Below are 19,594 nucleotides of genomic sequence, written 5' to 3'. Positions count from 1 at the left end.
GCCCAAGAAAAAACAACTGACTAACCAATGAAAGGGTAACATTATATGAGTTGGGGCACAGAATGTCAGTAGTTTGAATGTCGTAGAAAAGCTAGAAAATGTGAAAAGGGAAATGCAGAGGCTCAATCTAGACATAGTGGGGATCAGAGAAGTGAAATGGAAGGAAGACAATGAATTCTGGTCAGACGAGTATAGAGTAATACCCACAGCAGCAGAAAATGGTATAATGGGAGTAGGATTTGTTATGAATAGTAAGGTAGGCAGAGAGTGAGTTACTGTGAACGGTTCAGTGACAGGGCTGTTCTCATCAGAATCAACAGCAAACCAACACCAATGACAGTAGTTCATTATACATGCCAATGTTGCAAGCAGAAGATGAAGAGATACTGAAAGTATAGGAGGATGCTGAATGGGTAATACAATATGTAAAGGGAGATGAAAATCTAATAGTCGTGGAGGACTGGAATGCAGTTCTAGGGGAGGGAGAAGAAGAGGAAAGGGTTACTGGACAATACAGGCTTGGTAGTAGGAATGAGAGAAGAGTAAAACTAATTAAGTTCTGCAACAAATATCAGTTAGTAATAGTGAATACTCTTTCCAAGAATCACAAGAGGAGGAAATATACCTGGAAAGACTGGGAGATACGGGAAGATTCCAGTTACATTACATTATGGTCAGGCAGAGATTCCAAAATCAGATATTGGATTGTAAGGCATACCAAGAAACAGATGTATACTCTACTCAAAAGTTAGTAATAATGAAGAGTAGGTTGAAGTTTAACAGACTAGTCAGGAAGAATCAATGCAAAGAACTCAGATACACAGAACTCAGGAATGAAGAGATATGCTTGAAGTTCTCTGAGGCTGTAGATACTGGGATAATGAATAGTTCAGTAGGCAGTTCAGTTGAAGAGATATGGACATCTCTTAAAAGGGAAATCATGCAAGCTGGGAAGAAAAATTTAGATACAAGGAAGGTAATAACTGCAAAGAAGCCTTGGATAACAAAAGAAATACTTCAGTTGATCAATGACAAATGGAAGTACAAAAATATGCAGGGAAATTCAGAAATATGTCACTTAGGAACAAAATAAATAGGAAGTGCAGGGAAACAAAAACGAAATGATTACACAAAAAATGTTAAGAAATCTAAAAACAAATGGTTGTCAAATCATCTGACTCAGCGTACAGAAAAGTCAAAACAATCTTCTGTGAAATTAATGGCAAAGACAGTAAAATTAAAAGTACTTTGGGAATTCCACTGGGAGAGAGCGGATAAAGGGAAAGAGTATATTGACTGATAACATGATAGAAGATGAAACAGGAGTCTATAGGGAAGAGACAAGGGATCCAGTATCAGAATCAGAATTTAAAAGATCTTTGGATGACTAAAGATCAATTAAGGCAGAAGGGATTGATAACATTCCATCAGAATTTCTAAAATCATGGGGGGAAGTGGCAACAAAAGACTATCCCTGTTGGTGTATTAAGTGTATGAGACCGACGAAATACCAATAGACTTTCGGAAAAACATTATCCACGCAGCTTCAAAGACAGCAAGATCTGACAACTGTAAAACTTATCACACAATCAGCTCAACAACTCTTGCATCCAAGAATAATATGCAGAAGAGTGGAAAAGAAAACTGAGGATATATTAGATGACAAGCAGTTTGGCACTAGGAAAGGTAAAGGCACCAGAGAGGCAGTTCTGATCTTGTGGCTAACAATGGAAGCAAGACTGAAGAAAAATCAAGACACCTTCATAGGATTTGTTGAACAGAAAAAGTATTCAACAATGTAAAATGGCGCAGAATGTTTGAAATTCTGAGAAAAATACAGGTAAGCTACAGGGAAAGATGGATAATATGCAACATGCACAAGGACCAAGAGAGAAGAGTAAGAGTGGAAAACCAAAAATAAAGTGCTCAGATTAACAAGTGTGTGAGACAGGGGTACAGTATTTCACCCCTTCCATACAATCTATATATTGAAGAAGCAATGACAAAAATTAAAGAAAGGTTAAGGAGTGGGATTAAAATTCACCACTGATGACGTTGCTATCCTCAGTGAACATGAAGAAAAATTACAGGATCTGTTGAATGGAATGAACAGTACAATGAGTTCAGAATATGGACTGAGAGTAGTTCAAAAAAAGGTGGAAGTCAAGAAGCATAGCAGAAATGAGAACAGTGAGAAACTGAACATCAGAATTGGGAATGACAATGTAGATGAAGTTAAGAAATTCTGCTAACTAGACTACAAAATAACCCATGATGGATGGAGCAAGGAGGACATAAAAAGTAGACTGGCACTGGCAAAAAGGCATTTCAGCCAAGAGAAGTCAACTAGTATCAAACACAGGCCTTAATTTGAGGAAGAAATTTCAGAGAATGTATGTTTGGAGCACAGCATTGTACGGTAGTGAAGCATGGACTGTGGAAAAACTGGTACACAAGAGAATCAAAGCTTTGGATGTGATGCTACAAAAGAATGTTGAAAATTAAGTAGACTGATGAGGTAAGGAACAAGGAGGTTCTCCGCAGAATCGGTGAAGAAGGAATATACGGAAAACAATGACAAGGAGAAGGGACAGGATTATAGGACGTCTGTTAAGACATCAGGGAATAACTTCTATGGTACCAGAGGGAGCTGTAAAGGGTAGAAACTACATCTACATCTACATGTATATTCTGTAAAAATCACTGTGAGATGCATGGCAGAGGGTACGTCCCACTGTATGAGTTATTAGGGTTTCTTCCTCTTCCATTCACATATGGAACGCAGGAAGAATGACTTTTTGAACACCTATGTGCATGCAGTAATTATTCTGATCTTAGCCTCAAGATCCCTGTGTGAGCAATATGTAGAGGATTGTAGTACATGCCTAGAGGCGTCATTTAAAACCGGTTATTGAAACTTAGTTATTAGATTTTCTTGGGGTAGTTTATGTCTATCTTCAAGAGTCATCCAGTTCAATTCCTTCAGTATCTCTGTGATGCTCTCACATGGATCAAACAAACCTGTAACCATTCATGCTGCCCTTCTCTGTATACATTCTGTTTGGAACGGGTTCCACACATTTGAGTAATATTCTAGAACAGGTCGCACAGGTGATCAGTAAGCAATCTCATTTGTAGACTGATTGCACTTCCCCAGTATTCTACGAATAAACCAATGTCTACCACCTGCTTTACCCAAGACTGGGCCTATGTGATCATTCCATTTCATACCCCTTCAAAGTGTTACACCCAGGTATTTGTATGAGTTGTCCAATTCCAACACTGACTCATTGATATTATAGTCATAGGATACTATATTCTTGCGTTCTGTGAAGTGAATAATTTTTCATTTATGAACATTTAAAACAAGTTGCCAATCTTTGCACCACTTTAAAATCTTATCAAGAACTGACTGAATATTTATGCAGCTTCTTTCAGTCAGTACTTCATCATAGATAAGTGTGTCATCTGCAAAACAGTCTGAGATTTCTATTAATATTGCCTGCAAGGCCATTAATATACGAAAGGAACAGCAAGGATCCCATCACACTGCTGTGGCCACCCACTTCCTTCATCATAGAGCCTACTGCATTGACATCCCCCACTTCACGTCCAACCAACATGGAATACCTGCATCACAGGGTGTACATTCACCAGGAAAACCTACATTGTCTGTGCAGTCAACACAAATATTTAATGGCAGTTACAACATAAACACAACACCAGGTCTCCACCAATAGCTGCCAGGGAACATTACCGACTCGCTGAGCCTGCAGAACAGCTTCACCAGAGGTCGCAGCTATCCCACGAACTACTATGATAAGCCAGGCATGTTATAGCAAATAGTTCCAGCAGAGACATCCACCAAATGTGCTTTACAGGGTGGCACACTGCCAGCAAAGGGCAATTCGCTGCAACACTTGGAAGTATACAGAACTGCCATCCCGGCAGCCATGGCCAGACATCTCTTCTATCTGGCAGATCTCTTGCAGATGGACTCGGTATAGTCGACTAACATCTTGACATTGTAGAATTGTTTTATTGTGATCTCTCCCCATGAAGAGTTGGGTCTTTTCTATTGTTGTTACTTTATATTTGTAATGGTCCGCAGTTGGAATCAAGTCTGTTGTTCTTTTGATGATTGTATTATTGTTTCGTTTTGGTGAGTTCAATAAATTGTTTACGGACTTGTCTTTTCTGTATTTCTACTCTCCTAGTGCAGATACTTCCGTGGTGATGAGTTGGTATAAGAGTTTCCCACATTTACTTGGTTGTTGTATGCTATGGCAGATGGTATTTCAGGTATTGATGAACCCTCAGTGTGAGTCATACTGCTATTGAAAAGTGTGCAACAAACGAACGAGCTCATTATTCAGCATTTACAGGTGATATCCACCCCCTCCCCCTTTGGGGTGCCTATGTAGGGATCCCACCCAGTTTCCCAGCTTCTGGGGTTCCATGCCGCGCCCCCTGCGTTCCCCAAGTTCGACAAATCCATTGAGTCTTGGGGCAACTACATGGGTCGTCTGAACCAACACTTTATGGCTCATGATGTCGCTAGTGACGTTCAGTGTTGTACATTTTTTCACGCCTATATGGGCCCAGAAGTTTATCACCTTCTGCAACAGTTGCATCCCGAAGCAGAACCTCATGCTCTCTCCAATGAGGCATAGACTCCTAGTCCCTTGGATTATTTTGAGTCTCAGGTCCATGTGGCGGCAGCATGTCACAAGTATTTTTGTTGTCAGAAGCTTCCCAAGCAGTCATACAGAGAATGGATTGCTATGCTGCAAAGTCTCTCCCATGACTGTCGGTTTTTCTGTGGCAACCCCCACTGCAAGCAGTCTTATGGTTTGGCACTCATTCATGATATGATTCTTGTCCATGTCCCAGATGATACCTTACAGACTAATCTTCTGAAGGTGAAAGGTCCCACTTTAGGCACCTGTTTATCCACTATCCACACTCATGAGCAGTTCTTTCGTTCTGTTTCCATGCTGCAGTCCCTGGCTCAGGTCTTTGCCGTCTGCCCCCGTGATGCCGGTTCACATCACCAGAGCCGCCGCAGCAGTGTTAGGGGCCCCCTCTTGAGGCCGCACCCGCCCTCCAGGACAGGGTGTCAGTCCCCATCTGCGCCAACGGCAGAGCAGCAGCAGCAGCGACATCGGTTGCCATCCTGTCGCCAATGCTTTGTCACACATCAGAGGTAAGATTGCCACTTCCGGAGGGTGACCTATTCAGCCTGCGGGAAGCAGGCTCACAAAGCCGAGGTCTTTCGGGTGTCATAGTTAATGGCCTTGTATCGCACTGCTTTGGACACATCCGACGCTGTCATGGACGAGACAGACCCGCTGCCCCCAATTTCCTTCATGGGGTCGGTTTTTCCGCACACAATGGCTGTGATCACTCTGACTGTGCAGTAGGACAGCACTTCTCTCCCTTTTCAAGTGGATACAGGATCTTCCACCACTGTCATCAATGTGGATTCCCACTTTCAGTTGGGTTCACTGCGGCTTCATCTGTTCCATACTTCCCTGAAGATCTACAGTGACAATATCATCTGCCTAGAGGGATGGTTCTTGGCTTGGGTCCAGTATCTCACTCACGATGTCATAGCCTGGGTTTTGGTCCTCGCTGCCCCCAAGGCCACCAACTTATTGGGAATGGATCATTTTCCCTTACTGGGCCTGGAGATACATGACTCGGGCCTGGCCGTTCAGTCGTTGTCGGCAGACAGTCACTTGCAGCAGCTTCCTGATGACTGCCCAGACATGTTCTCTGCCACATCTCCGGGGGTCTCCACATTTGCAGCCCATATTGAACTCATCCCCTCAGTGGTCCCGAAGTTCCACAAGGCTCACTCGATACTGTTCGCCCTTTGTGACAAACTACAGCAGGAGCTCTGTCGCCCCGGATTTGGCCCAGAATCTCCGGCGCCTCTTGCATGTTCTTCAGGGTGCCAGCTTACGTTTCAACAAGGAGAAATGTCTTTTTTTTGTTTCTCGGGTGGCCTACCTCGGCCGTGTTTTGAGTGCCAACAGCATTCGACCGATGCTCCAATATGTTGAGGCTATTCAGCAGCTGCCACACCTGAAGGGCATCTCCCAGCTCAAGTCAGTCCTCGGCCAACTCAATTACTACTGCCATTTTATTCCACATGCTGCAGCTCTGGCAGAACCCCTTCACCGCCTCCTCCATAAGAATGTTACCTGGGACTGGTGCGTCAGACTACGGTGTGGGGGCTGTCTTGTCTCACATCATCGACGGAGTCGAGTGCCCGGTGGCCTTCATCTCCTAAATGCTACCCCAGCTCAGCGTAACTACAGCCAAATTGAGAAGGAGGCCTTGGCCATCATCTTTGGGTTTAAGAAATTCCACGATTTCATCTATGGCCATCGCTTCGGCTTATACACTGATCACAAGCCTCTGGTCTCGTTGTTCAGCGCTATGTCCACCATCCTCATGAGGACTGCTCGCCACCTCCAGTGCTGGGCACTGTTCCTCATGGCGTATTCCTATGACATCTGTTTTTGGGCCACAGCTCTCCATGGCAATGTGGATCTTCTCTCCTGTCCTCCTGGAGGGCACTGACCCTGAGTTCAATGCTGACCCGACTGCCTGTTTCCACTTGAATGACGCCACTGCCGAGCAGTTGCTGATTTGCCGCTGGATGCCAAGCTAGTCGCATGTCGCATGGCTGATGACCCGACCCTCCAGGTGCTGATGCACCACATTTAGCATGGGTGGCCATCACACCGTCGTCAACTGCCGCAGTCAGAGGTCTGGGCCTAATGGCACTGCTGCCAGGATCTGTCTGTCAGAGACTGCCACCAGGACCTGTCTGTAAGAAATGGGGTCCTCCTCATCTTGGGTGATAATGATCATTGGTAGGTTGTGCTGTCGCCCTCCCTCCACCAGTGGGCCTTGGAGCTCCTGCACATTGGTCATTGGGGAATTGTCCTGACGGAACAGCTTGCCCACCAGCATGTCTACTGGAGGGGGATGGATGCCGCCATCACCCAGATGGTGGCCTGATGTCTCTCTTGTCAACTGTACCAGTCAATGCCCCCTCGACGCCTGTTTGTGTGGCCTCCTGCTCCTTCTCCTAGGTCCACGTCCAGTTTGCTCTTGAAATTCGCTGACCCATTCCTCAGCTCCTCCTGGCTTATCCTTGTGGACGATGGCAGTGGGTTTCCTTATGTCTCCCAAATGTCCTCCACTACGCCCACCCGTACCACCCAAGCTCTTTCCCGCATCTTTGCCACTGAGGGCCTTCTGGAGACGTTGGTGATTAACAACAGCCCTCAATTTACATCTGCATAATTAACCTCTTTCTGCACCACCCTGGGCATCCAGTTGATTCATACTGCTCCCTTTCATCCTGCATCTAATGGATTAGCCAAACGGTTTGTCCGTACATTCAAAGTCCAGATGTCGAAATTGCTTCCCCAACATTCCCTGGACAGCACCCTTACCCTCTTTCTTTACTCCTACCAGTCCACTGTTTAGGATGGGTCTTCTCCAGCTGAAAAACTTCAAGGCCACCCTGATCGGTCCCCCTTGTCTCTCCTGTTTTCATCTCCTCCCCACCCAGCTCTTCTGCATTTGGTAGGGCCCCATTTTTCTTAGCAGGATCTGGTCTGAGCGATGGTGTTCACCTGGAATCATCCCCGGTGGGTCCCCACTAGGGTCTCATTGCTCATCGGCCATGCTATAGCAGCAGTCACCCTTGATGAGAGCACGGTGTGCCAGAAGCACACCAACCAGCTTTGCCCCAGTGTGGTCCACAGCCGGCTCCTCTGCTGTCTCCATGGCTGTCGGCCCTCGGGGATGACGGTGCTCCTCTCCCTGCCTGACCACCATCTTCACCACCACTACCGGTCACACCCCAGGCGGACCCTCCAGCAGAGGTCCCTATGCCCATGGATGGAGGTGGATCCTGCAGCTGCGACTACCTCCAGTCTCCTGTCGCAGGTAGACCCAGGGCCCGACATTGAGATGAGCCTTCCACTTGCCCCTGGAAGAGGTGGGGGGGGGGGGGGGAGGGGAGGTCTGCTTTGGCCGCCCACTTCATCATATATTGTAGCGCATACTGCATCAGCATCCCACTTCATGTCCAACCATCACAGGGTGCCTGCATCACAGGGCGTATGTTCACCAGAAAAACCTACATCATCTGTGTTGTCAACGCAAATATTTACCGAGAGCCAACAACATAAACAACTGCATTCAGGATCCACTACCCATTTGCAAAGCCTGCAGAACACCTTCACCAGAGTTTGCAGCTAGCCCAGGAACTACTTTGATATGCCAGGCATGTGATCGCAAATAGTTCCGGCAGATACATCCGCCAAATTGACTTTATAGGGTGCCACAATGCTGGCAAAGAGCAGTTTGACGCACGCTTGGAAGTGTACAGAGCTGCCACCCTGGCAGCCACGGCAGGATGCCTCTTCTAGCTGGCCACTCTCTTGCAGGTGGTCTTGGTATAACCGACAAACATCTTGACATTGTAGAATTGTTTTATTGTGATCTCTCCTCATGAAGAGTCAGGTCTTTTCTATTATTATTTGTTATTTTATATTTGTGACGATCCACAGCTGGGATTGAGTCTGTTGTTCTATTCATGATTGTATTATTGTTTTGTTTTGGTGCGTCCACTGAATTGTTTTTGGACTTGAGTTTTCTGCATTGCTATTCTGCCACCGCAGATACTTCACACACTTCCCTGGGGAACACCTGAAGTTACTTCTACATCCAAAGATGACTCCATCCAAGATAACACACTGCACCATTCCTACCAAAAAGTCCTTAATCCAACCACAAATTTCGCTTGATACAACATATGATAATGCTTTTGACAATAAGTTTACATATAGTATTGAATCAAATGCTTTTTGGAAATCAAGAAATACTGCATCTACCTGACTGCCTTGATCCAAAGCTTTCAGTAAATCATGTGAGAAAGATGACTCCATCCAAGATAACACACTGCATCATTCCTACCAAAAAGTCCTTAATCCAACCACAAATTTCGCTTGATACAACATATGATTATGCTTCTGACAATAAGTTTACATATAGTATTGAATCAAATGCTTTTTGGAAATCAAGAAATACTGCATCTACCTGACTGCCTTGATCCAAAGCTTTCAGTAAATCATGTGAGAAAAGTGCTAGTTGGGTTTCACATGATCGATGTTTTAAGATTCCATGCTGGCTGGCATGGAGGAGGTCATTCTGATCAGGATATCTCATTATGTTTGAGCTCAGAAAATGTTCTATGATTCTAGAACAAATTTATGTCAACGATATTGGACAGAAGTATTGTGGATAATTTCTACTACCCTTCTTGTACACAGAAGCCAATGGCTTTGCCACAGTGGTAACACCGGTTCCCGTCAGATCACTGAAGTTAAGCACTGTCGGGCTAGGGTAGCACTTGGATCGGTGACCATCCAGTCTGCTGAGTGCTGTTGGCAAGCGGGGTGCACTCAGTCCTTGTGAGGCAAACTGAGGAGCTATTTGATTGAGAAGTAGTGGCTCGGATCTCGGAAACTGACATACTGCCAGGAGAGCAGTGTGCTGACCACATGCCCCTCCATATCCAACTCCAGTGACACCTGTGGGCTGAGGATGAGAAGGCGGCCAGTCGGTACCTTTGGGCCTTCATGGCCTGTTTGGGAGGAGTCTTGTACACAGGTGTGACCTGCGCTTTTTTCCAAGAACTGAGCATGTATTTTGTTCAAGGGATCTATGATAGATTACACTTAGAAGAGGGGCTAACTCATCCAAACATTCTGTATAGAATCAGATAGGGCCCTGGAGCTTTGTTCAGTTTTGACGTTTTCAGCTGTTTCTCAACACCACTGACACCAATACTTATTTAATTCATCTTTTCAGGGGTACAATGGTTTAATGGGAGCAATTCTCCCGTGTTTTCATTCGTAAAGGAACATCTGAGAATGGGGTTAAGCATTTCAGCTTTTGCTTTGCTGCCCTCAATATCAGTCTCTCTCTCTCATGCGCTAGGGACTGGACACAACGTTTGGTACCACTAACAGCCTTTACATATGACCAGAATTTCTTTGGGTTTTGTGAAAGACCATTTCAAGGTATTCATAGTAGTCATTGAATGCATCACGCATTGCTCTCTTGACAACCAAATGCTTTTCATTCAGCGTCTCTCTATCTATAGCCCTATGCTTTGTTTTACACCTATTATGCAGTAATCAATTTTTCTTTAGAAGTTTCTTTACAGTGACTGTATACCATGAAGCGTCCCTCTCATTACAAAATGTTCAAGTGCATGTATCCAGTGTATGGTCAATTGTTCTTTTAAACATGAGCCATAGTTCCTCTACATGCTCTTGCACTATGCTGAAAGTTTCAAGTTCCTTGTCGAGAAATGACAGTATTGATTTTTTATCTAGTTTACTGAATATATACATCTTTCTGCTTATTTTAGTTGTCCTCTGTACTTTGGATATCATTGTTGCCACAACTGTGTCAGGGTCTTTGATACCAGTTTCGATATGGACATCCTCAAAGGAGTCAGGTCTGTTTGTTGCCATTAGATCCAATATATTTTCATTGTGAGTGGTGTTCCTAACTATCTGTTCTAAATAGGTTTCAGAGAAGGCATTTAGTAATGTTTCACAGGGTGTCTTATTAGCCCACCACTAACAGCACTGTAATTTTCCCAATTAATTGTTGGATGATTTAAGTCTCAACCAATGATTATATAATGATTGGGGAACTTACATACAAACTGTAGAGGAAGACAGAAATTGAAATACATCCAGAAAATAACTGAGTACGTAAGTTGCAATTCCTGCTCTGAGATGAAAAGATGTCACAGGAGAAGAATTCGTGTCAGCAAGCATCAAACCAGTCATAAGACTGAAAACAATCTTGCACAGACTCATGAATTCTATGTCTACGTTATTTCTATTTCTGGTTAGTTGGGAATGGATAGTTATTCTGCTAGGTAACCTTCTTCTTCTTCTTCTTTTTGTAAAGAACACATATTTTAACATAAAGGGAAGATACAGTCAAGATATTTAGATCTTTAAAGTGCTTCTGAGATGATTCTTGGCGTGTAGTTCCTGTAATTTCTCTTAAATACTACTCCCACATGAGCACTGTTTGAGGACCAGGAGAGTTGTCCCACAGTTTTATGGCACATTAAAGATGTGACTGAAAGAAGGCATAGTAAGAAGACAGTAGTAGTTGTTTGTTAACTAATGTTTAAGTCTTATTTAGTACTCTCTCTAATTGCTTACTAAAGCATAAAATATTGGGTGTTGGGGGCCTGTACACTGTCAAAACCTGTCTTATGTTTTCCAAGTCTTTTACTAAAATACAGCACCCAAAGAGCTGTTAAATGCAGGACACATTAAGGCCTAACGTCTGGGACTTCATTCCATTTTTTATATTTATAACCAATCCCCCATTTTTTATTCTATGCCCACAGTAATTTGATAATAACATGTATCTCTCTAAGTATGACTGTTATCTTTCATGTGGTCCAAACTGCAATTTTCTATATCTCCACTGACTGTTGCAGCTATGTCTGTAGTTACTCAGCAGTTCTCTAGTTCAAAAATATTTACCCTAAAGGAGGCCTAGTGAAAATGGAATGAAATGATCGAATGGCATTGATGTCTGGGAGTCACCACCTAGGGAAGTTCAGCCACAAAGTTGCAAGTCTTTCCGTTGATGCTACATTGGGTGACTTGCAGCTCAAAGACAATGAAATGATCCCAGAATGAGATTTTCACTCTGTAGCAGAGTGTGCGCTGATATGAAACTTCCTGGCAGATTAAAACTGTGTGCTGGACCGAGACTCAAACTCGGGACCTTTGCCTTTCGCGGGCAAGTGCTCTACCAACTGAGCTACCCAAGCACGACCCACGCCCCGTCCTCACAGCTTTACTTCTGCCAGTACCTCGTCTCCTACCTTCCAAACTTTACAGAAGCTCTTCCGCAAACCTTGCAGAACTAGCACTCCTGAAAGAAAGGATTTGTGGAGATATGGCTAAGCCACAGCCTGGGGGATGTTTCCAGAATGAGATTTTCACTTTGCGAAACCAGCCGGCTAGGCGCCCAGCGGGCAGTGCGGCACTATGCTTTGTTAATTTTTTCAAATTGTTGCATCGTTGAGCCCCCGATTACCAGATGTACGACTAGCGGTTCTCGGCTGACGCCCCTAGTTACAGGAGTCAAGGATAACACTTTATTAATAATTGTAATTTCACCAGTCTTGCTGGTGCGCACAGAGTCTAAGTCTGTTATCAGCGCGTTACGTAACGAAGGTCACCTGTTCTCTATATAAGTGGGCAGTGCATGCCAGCGGAACCATTCCACTGCGAGCTCTTATCTGCAACAACATTGAAGCACTATGCCTCGTCGACGTGTGTATCATCATCGTCGCCACCGCATGCCAGTTTATAAACACATAATTAGCCTTGAAAATAAACTTGGAACAAATGGCACTGCACAATCTGTTATTTTGAATGGACCAATTTTTTTCCGTGGATGTCGAGTTAATTTTTCACTTGATGTGGCAACTGGAGCAGCTGGCAGTGGGTGGTTTACAGTCACTACTGTCCGCTGTGAGAATGCATCGTTACCTGGACTGGAATCATTTGCCGACCGAGATGTCATCGCATACAAACTTGGCACTGTGGAATCAACCGGAAGACACAAAGTAGACCTACTTTTGTTTATAGTAATATGCCTTTTACTTTGTATACCAGCTCATGTAGAAGAGTTTCTAATGATGACAAAATACACGTATGGATTAAAGGACTTGGTGTAGTTGCTGAGAATGTAACTGTAACAGGTGATATTACTTTGTATTACAATTATTAGTAAAGTGTTATCCTTGACTCCTGTGACCGGGGGCATCAGCCGAAAACCGCTAGTCATACATCTGGTAATGGGGGGCTCAAGGATGCAACAATTTGAAAAAATTAACAAAGCATAGTGCGGCGCTGTCTGCTGGGCGCCTAGCCGGCTGGTTACGCAAGCCGCTTGGCTTGGCGCCAGGCCAGTGCACCAGCAGACGCGCGCTCCTAGTACAACTAGAGCACACGTACAGGATAACCTTCCTCTTGCTGGTGGGCGCAGAGTCTAAGTTAGTTATCAGCGTGTTACGTAACGAAGGTCACCTGTTCTCTATATAAGCGGGCAGTGCATGCTAGTGGAACCATTCAGCTTTGAGCTCTATCTGCAACAGCATTGAAGCACTATGCCTCATCGACGTGTGCATCATATCAGCGCACACTCCACTGCAGAGTGAAAATCTCATTCTGGAAACATCCCCCAGGCTGTGGCCAAGCCATGTCTCCGCAATATCCTTTCTTTCAGGAGTGCTAGTTCTGCAAACAGGAGAGCTTCTGTAAAGTTTGGAAGTTACGAGACGAGATACTGGCAGAAGTAAAGCTGTGAGGACGGGGCGGGGGTCGTGCTTGGGTAGCTCAGTTGGTAGAGCACATGCCTGCGAAAGGCGAAGTCCCAAGTTCCAGTCTCGGTCCGGCACACAGTTTTAATCCGCCAGGAAGTTTCATATCAGTGCACATTCCGCTGCAGAGTGAAAATCTCATTCTGGAAACATCCCCCAGGCTGTGGCTAAGCCATGTCTCCGCAATATCCTTTCTTTCAGGAGTGCTAGTTCTGCAAACAGGAGAGCTTCTGTAAAGTTTGGAAGGTACGAGACAAGGTACTGGCAGAAATAAAGCTGTGAGGACGGGGCGTGGGTCGTGCTTGGGTAGCTCAGTTGGTAGAGCACTTGCACGCGAAAGGCAAAGGTCCCGAGTTCAAGTCTCGGTCCAGCACACAGTTTTAATCTGCCAGGAAGGTTCAATGAAATGATGAGGACAACACATCACGCTGTCCATGAGCGGAGAAAATTTCCAATCCAGCCGGGAATTGAACCAGGGCCAACTGCATGGCAGTCAGATACAATGACCACTCAGTTAAGGAGGTGGATGCCTAGTGAAAAGATTGATAATCATAGGTATAGGAAAAAACATGTACTGGTTTCACTGAATGGTTCTGAAAATTAGTTGTGAGAGTAACCACTCACTGGAAACTCTACATATTGACCATACTATATATATGTTGTGCAACATCCATGTGTGAATGACTCCTGTGGCTCTGCTTCACACTTTCTTGACAGAACTCTTTATAAAGTGCTGGTATTTTGCACAAAAATGAGTCTTCATATTACTGAGGGAACATTCCTTGAGCTGTGCCTGATGTCATCCTCAATTACATATGCAAACTTACATGTGAAAATTTTCCTGAGACCCGGAATAATCACTACAAGAGTTTATTTACCCAGAGATTTCACCAGAGTGTCTAAACCACAGCTTACATCAGTGAACCCCACATTTTGCTTAAAAATACTAGATGGTATTCACTATGCAGTTAGCAGCTACATAATTCAGTAAATGAAACATGTTTGGATACTGCAATTAGTGAAATATTATGACAAGGACAGATTACCACTCACCACAGAGAGGAGGCATTGAGTCACAGACAGGCAGCATGAAAATGCTACTAAACATTTTAGCTTCTGACCAAAATGCCTTTTTTGGAAGCAGAAATCACACTCACATTCACACAAGCACAATTTACACACACATAACCACTGTCTCTGGCCTCTGTAGTCTCATTGTGAACAACAGATGTGTCTGATGTGAGCAGAAATCTTGGGTGGGTGATAGGGGTAGGGAGGAGGTGTGGGCCAGGGGAGGGGGAGGGATACCAGTATAGGAGTGGGGGAAGGTATTGTTCTGTCTGTAAGAGTGTGCAGGGGTGTAGTGGAGGCAGGATAGGGCTGCTAGATACAGAACCATGAGGCTGTGCATGGGGAACAGGAAAGGGGGGGGGGGGTGGTTGATGGAGGAAGGAGGGAGGAGTTGAATGGGGAGCTGGAGTAGGAGCAGGGAAGCAGATGGAGGACTGGCGCTAACAAAGGGGCTGGGGATGTGGGATACAGGAATGAAGAATATGTTGTAGGGAATTCCCACTTGCGTAGTTCAAAAAAGCTAGTGTTGGTAGGATGGATCTAGATGGTTCAGTCTGTGAAGCAGTCATTTAAGTGAAGCACAGAGTGCTGGGCAGCATATTCAGCAGCTGAGTGGTCCAGATGCCTCTTGGTCACTGTACGTCAGTGGTCATTCATGTGGACAGACAGGTTGTTACTTGTCATGCCCACATAGAAAGCAGCATAGTAGCTGCAGCTTAGTTCGTAGATCACATGGTTGTTTTTCCTGGTAGCCATGCCTTTAATGGGGTGGGACATGCATATGATCAGGCTGGAGTAGGTGGTGGTGGGAGCATGTATGGGACAGGTCTTGCAACCAGGTCTATTGCAGGGAAATGAGCCATGGGGCAAGGGTTAGGAGCTGGGTGGAGCAGGATGGACAAGGACACAGCATAGGTTCAGGTTCAGTGGGCATCAGAGTACCACTGTGGGAGGGATGGAGACAACAGTGAGCAGGACATTCCACATTTGAGAGCATGATGAGAGGTAGTTGAAACTCTCATGGAGAATGTGATTCGGTTGCTTCAGCCATGGGCAGTACTGAGATGCAAGATGAGTGCTGCTTTGTGGCTGGGTGGTGTGTACGTGGGAGGTGGTAAAGGACTGGAGAGGCAAGGCATGCGAGACATGTTTCTGGAGAATGTTGGAAGGTACCTTTGCTCTGTGAAGGCCTCAGTGAGACCCTTCGCATATTTGGAGGACTCCTCATCATTACAGATATGATGATCATGGTTGGCTAGGCAGTGTGGAAGGGACTTCTTGGTATGGAAGGTGGCAGCTGTTAAGCGGTGATATTGTTGGTGGTTGGTAAGTTTGATGTGGATGGAAGTACTAATGCAGCCATCCTTGAGGTGGAGTTCAACATCTAGGAATGTGACTTGTTGAGTTGAGGAGGATCAGGAGAAGCAAATGAGGAAGCAGGTGTTGAGGTTCTGGAGAAATGTGAATAGGGTGTCCACACCCTTAGTCAAGATCATGATGATGTCATCAATGAAATTGAAGCAAGTGAGGGGTTTGGTATTCTGAGTGGTTAGGAAGGATTGCTCTGATGAGCCACGAATAGTTTGCCATACCTGGTGCCCTATACATACCAATTGCTTTACCATGGATTTGTTTGTACATGAAGCCATCAAAGGAGAAGTGATTGAGAGTAAGACTGTAGCTGGTCATTGCGACCAGCAAGAAGGATGTAGATTCGGTGTTAGTCAGGCATTGGAAGAAGTAATGTTCAATAGTGACAAGGCCATGGGTACTGGTATGTCAGTATAGAGGAAAATGGCAGCAACAGCGACGAGCAGGGCATTGTGTGATAAAGGAACAGGATCTGTGGAAGATTTGGTGGAGGAAATGGTTGGAGTCTTTTATATAGGAGCGTATGTTATGGGTAATGGGCTGAAGCTGTTGGTCCATGGGGGCACAGTAACCAGCCGCAGATAGTGGCCATTTACATATGAACTGTGCTTGTGTGAATGTGGGTTGCTTTCAATTTCTGAAGAAGGCCTCTTGCCCAAAACCTAAATTGTTTAGTAAATTTTCCAGTTTGCCCGTATGTGACTTAATGGCTCCTTTATGTGGTGAGCAGCAATTTACCCTTGTCATAATATTGTAGTTATTCTACCCTGTACTTCCCATTGTTTGATTTTGCCTAACGGCTTTTCTTCTGTCTCCCAACCCAATGCTGTTCCCGTAGTTACTATTCTCTATCGCATACTTTACTCAGTGTTGATTCTTTTCATTCAATGCCCATCCCTTTCTTTTTATTTTTTCCTGTATTTTACTATTGCCTTACAAACTGCACACCCTCTGATTTCTGAATCACAGTGTATCATTGGTCTTATTGCACAAAACATGACCACATGAGCATGTGGATTGTTGTGGCATCTTGTGTCCCATACTGTCCTGTTATTTATTTGTTTCTTTGATCTCACTGTGTTTCCACATTAACTTCAGTTAGTTTTTGTCTGTCACTATTGGCCCTAGTCCCTCAGGCTACACATATTTCCCCCATACTTCATCCATTTCAGCCTTTGCAATTTTTTTCCATGTATTTTTACACATTTTTTGCCCTCCACTATGGACCATTGCTACTTCCATCTGCACCTATACTTAGCCAGAACCCTTTGCCACATACAGTTTCTGTGTTGTTGCCTAGCTGAAGGAATCACCTCACTTCCCCCACCCCCACCCCCCACCAAATGGTCTTCCAATTAAATTACCCAGCTCTGGCTGCAAACCCTCCTTCCACAAAGACTTCTATCTGTTCAAATTCCGTCAGTATATAGCCCTCACCAACTAGTCCTGCAAAATAAATCAGGCACAAAACTCCATGCAAAACATCCTCTCCATCTGCAAAATTCTCCTGTGCTGCAATCGTAAATTTCACTGTCCCATCTCCCAGATTGAAACTCTTGCCCTTCAGGAACTAGAGCAGCATGCACAATACCATCTCAAAAAACTACCCAACTCATTCACCTCCTACACCCCCTTGGACTACCACTATCCACCACCTCCACAACAGCCTCCAAACCTCCCTCACATCACCTCATAGCTGATGAACACTGACTTGTGGACCTACTACATTTACTTCACCCTCACGAGCTCCCTCAAACCACCATACAGAAACCAGAACATAAACAGACCTGAAACACAGCCATGAACTTGTCCTCCAAAAGTCTCAGACCCACATAAGTATCAGTCCTTTCCAAAGGCCTCACCTTTCGCTCAACTTCTAAATTCAATCTTGCTGTACTTGTTAAATCCTCCTCTCTTTCCCCGAGGCCTCACAATGGAAACACCTTTTCACCACCAACCCTACCAATCAGGCTCGTCTAAAACCAATATTGAACCCTGCCTGACTCCATTAACTCCTCCATCCAACCATAACCCCCCCCCCCCCCCCCTCACTGCCCACAAGACACCTTCCAATAGCTTTCCAGAATTTCCTAATCTCTAACATTATCTCATCATCATTCCTCAAGTCCTTTAACATGGAAACCACTCTTCCATCTGCAGAAAGAAGTGCACTCCACCATCTACAAACTTATTCTGACCTTGTAATCCTACTTAACGACAAAGGCTCCAACACTGTGGTTACAAACTGCAGTGACTGCCTGGCGGAGGGACTCCACCAGCTGTCAGGTTTATCCTCCTACAAACCCTGCAACAGTGGCCCCTTTCCAAAAATCCAGCAGCATCTCCAGTCATTCCTCAAAACCTTAGGTTCATCCCAAAACATCCCTGAATCTTTCCTCACCCCTACCACTCTTCACACTCCTACCTTCTACACGCTTCCTAAAGTCCTTACATCCAATCACCCAAGCACCTCGTTGTGGCCAAGTACTGTGCTCCCACAGAAAGAAACTCTGCTCTCAGTTACCAACACCTTCAGTCTACGACCCATAATCTTCCCTCCTATATAAAAGACACCAACCATTTCCTCCACCAACCTTCTACAGTTGCTGCTCCTTTACCAGCTGGCACCCTCCTCGTCACTGTTGATGCCACGTCCCCCTACACTATCATCACCAATGCCCATGGCCTTGCCATTACTGAATACTACTATTCCCAAAGTCAGAATGACTCCGTACCTACAACTTCCTTCCTAGTCACCATGACCAACAAATCCTCACCAGCAATTTCTTCTCCTTAGACGGCATCAGCTACAGACAAACCCATGGTAAAGGAATGACCACCCACATGGCACCATCCTATAACAGCCTATTCATGGGCCATCCTTCCCAACCACTTAGAAGTCCAAACCCCTCACCTGGTTCATATTTACTGATGACATCTTAGCGAAGTGGACTGTGGGTGAAACACCATATCCACATTCCTCCAGCATGTCAATACCTTCTTCGCCATTTACTTCACCTGGGCCTCCTCAACCCAACAAACCACCTTCCTCGATGTCCATCTTACATCAGTACCTTTGTCCATGTCTAACCTACCAACCACCAACAATATCTTCATTCTCACAGCTGCTACCCATTCCATACCAAGAAGTCCCTTCCATACAGCCTATCCACCATTGGTTGTCTTATCTGTAGTGACAAGCAGTCCCTTCTCCATATATGCCAAGGGTCTCACTGATGCCTTCACAGACCAAAGTTGCCCTCCCATCCAAGTTTAGAAAAAGATCACACATAACTTACTTCTCCACTCCCCGACCACCTCCCACATATAAAAGCCCAGCCACAAAGGAGCACTCCTCCCGTGACTCAGTACTAACCAAGACTGGAGCAACTAAACCACATTTTCTGTTATGGTTTTGACTACCTCTCATCAAAACCTAAAATGAGGAATATCCTACAGACTATCCTTTTCACCCTCTCACTGTGGTATTCTGCCACCCACCAAATCTACACAATATCTTTGTTCATCCCCACTCCACACCTGCTCTACGCCTGTTGCCTCATTGCTCATACACTCCAACAGACCTATGCAGATGCAAAATCTGTCCCATACGTACTCTCATCATCATCTTCTACCCCAGTCCCGTTACAGATATCTCCTATCCCACTAAAGGCAGAGCTACCT

The 19,594-nt window shown here is 45.0% G+C and overlaps 1 protein-coding gene and 1 pseudogene across 1 annotated transcript in view; one reads left to right on the top strand and one right to left on the bottom strand.

Annotated features, from left to right (window-relative positions):
* The window catches only part of LOC126252391 (dynein axonemal assembly factor 11), a 226,572-nt gene that overhangs the window by 181,335 nt on the left and 25,643 nt on the right, over positions 1-19,594 (bottom strand). The window lies entirely within an intron of this gene.
* On the top strand, positions 9,365-9,482 carry LOC126253757 (5S ribosomal RNA; annotated as a pseudogene).

The sequence above is a fragment of the Schistocerca nitens genome, chromosome 4 (genome assembly GCF_023898315.1).
Source record: "Schistocerca nitens isolate TAMUIC-IGC-003100 chromosome 4, iqSchNite1.1, whole genome shotgun sequence".
Taxonomy (NCBI): Eukaryota; Metazoa; Arthropoda; class Insecta; order Orthoptera; family Acrididae; genus Schistocerca; species Schistocerca nitens.
Note: the sequence above shows the minus strand (reverse complement) of the source record. Positions and strands in the feature narration are given on the sequence as shown.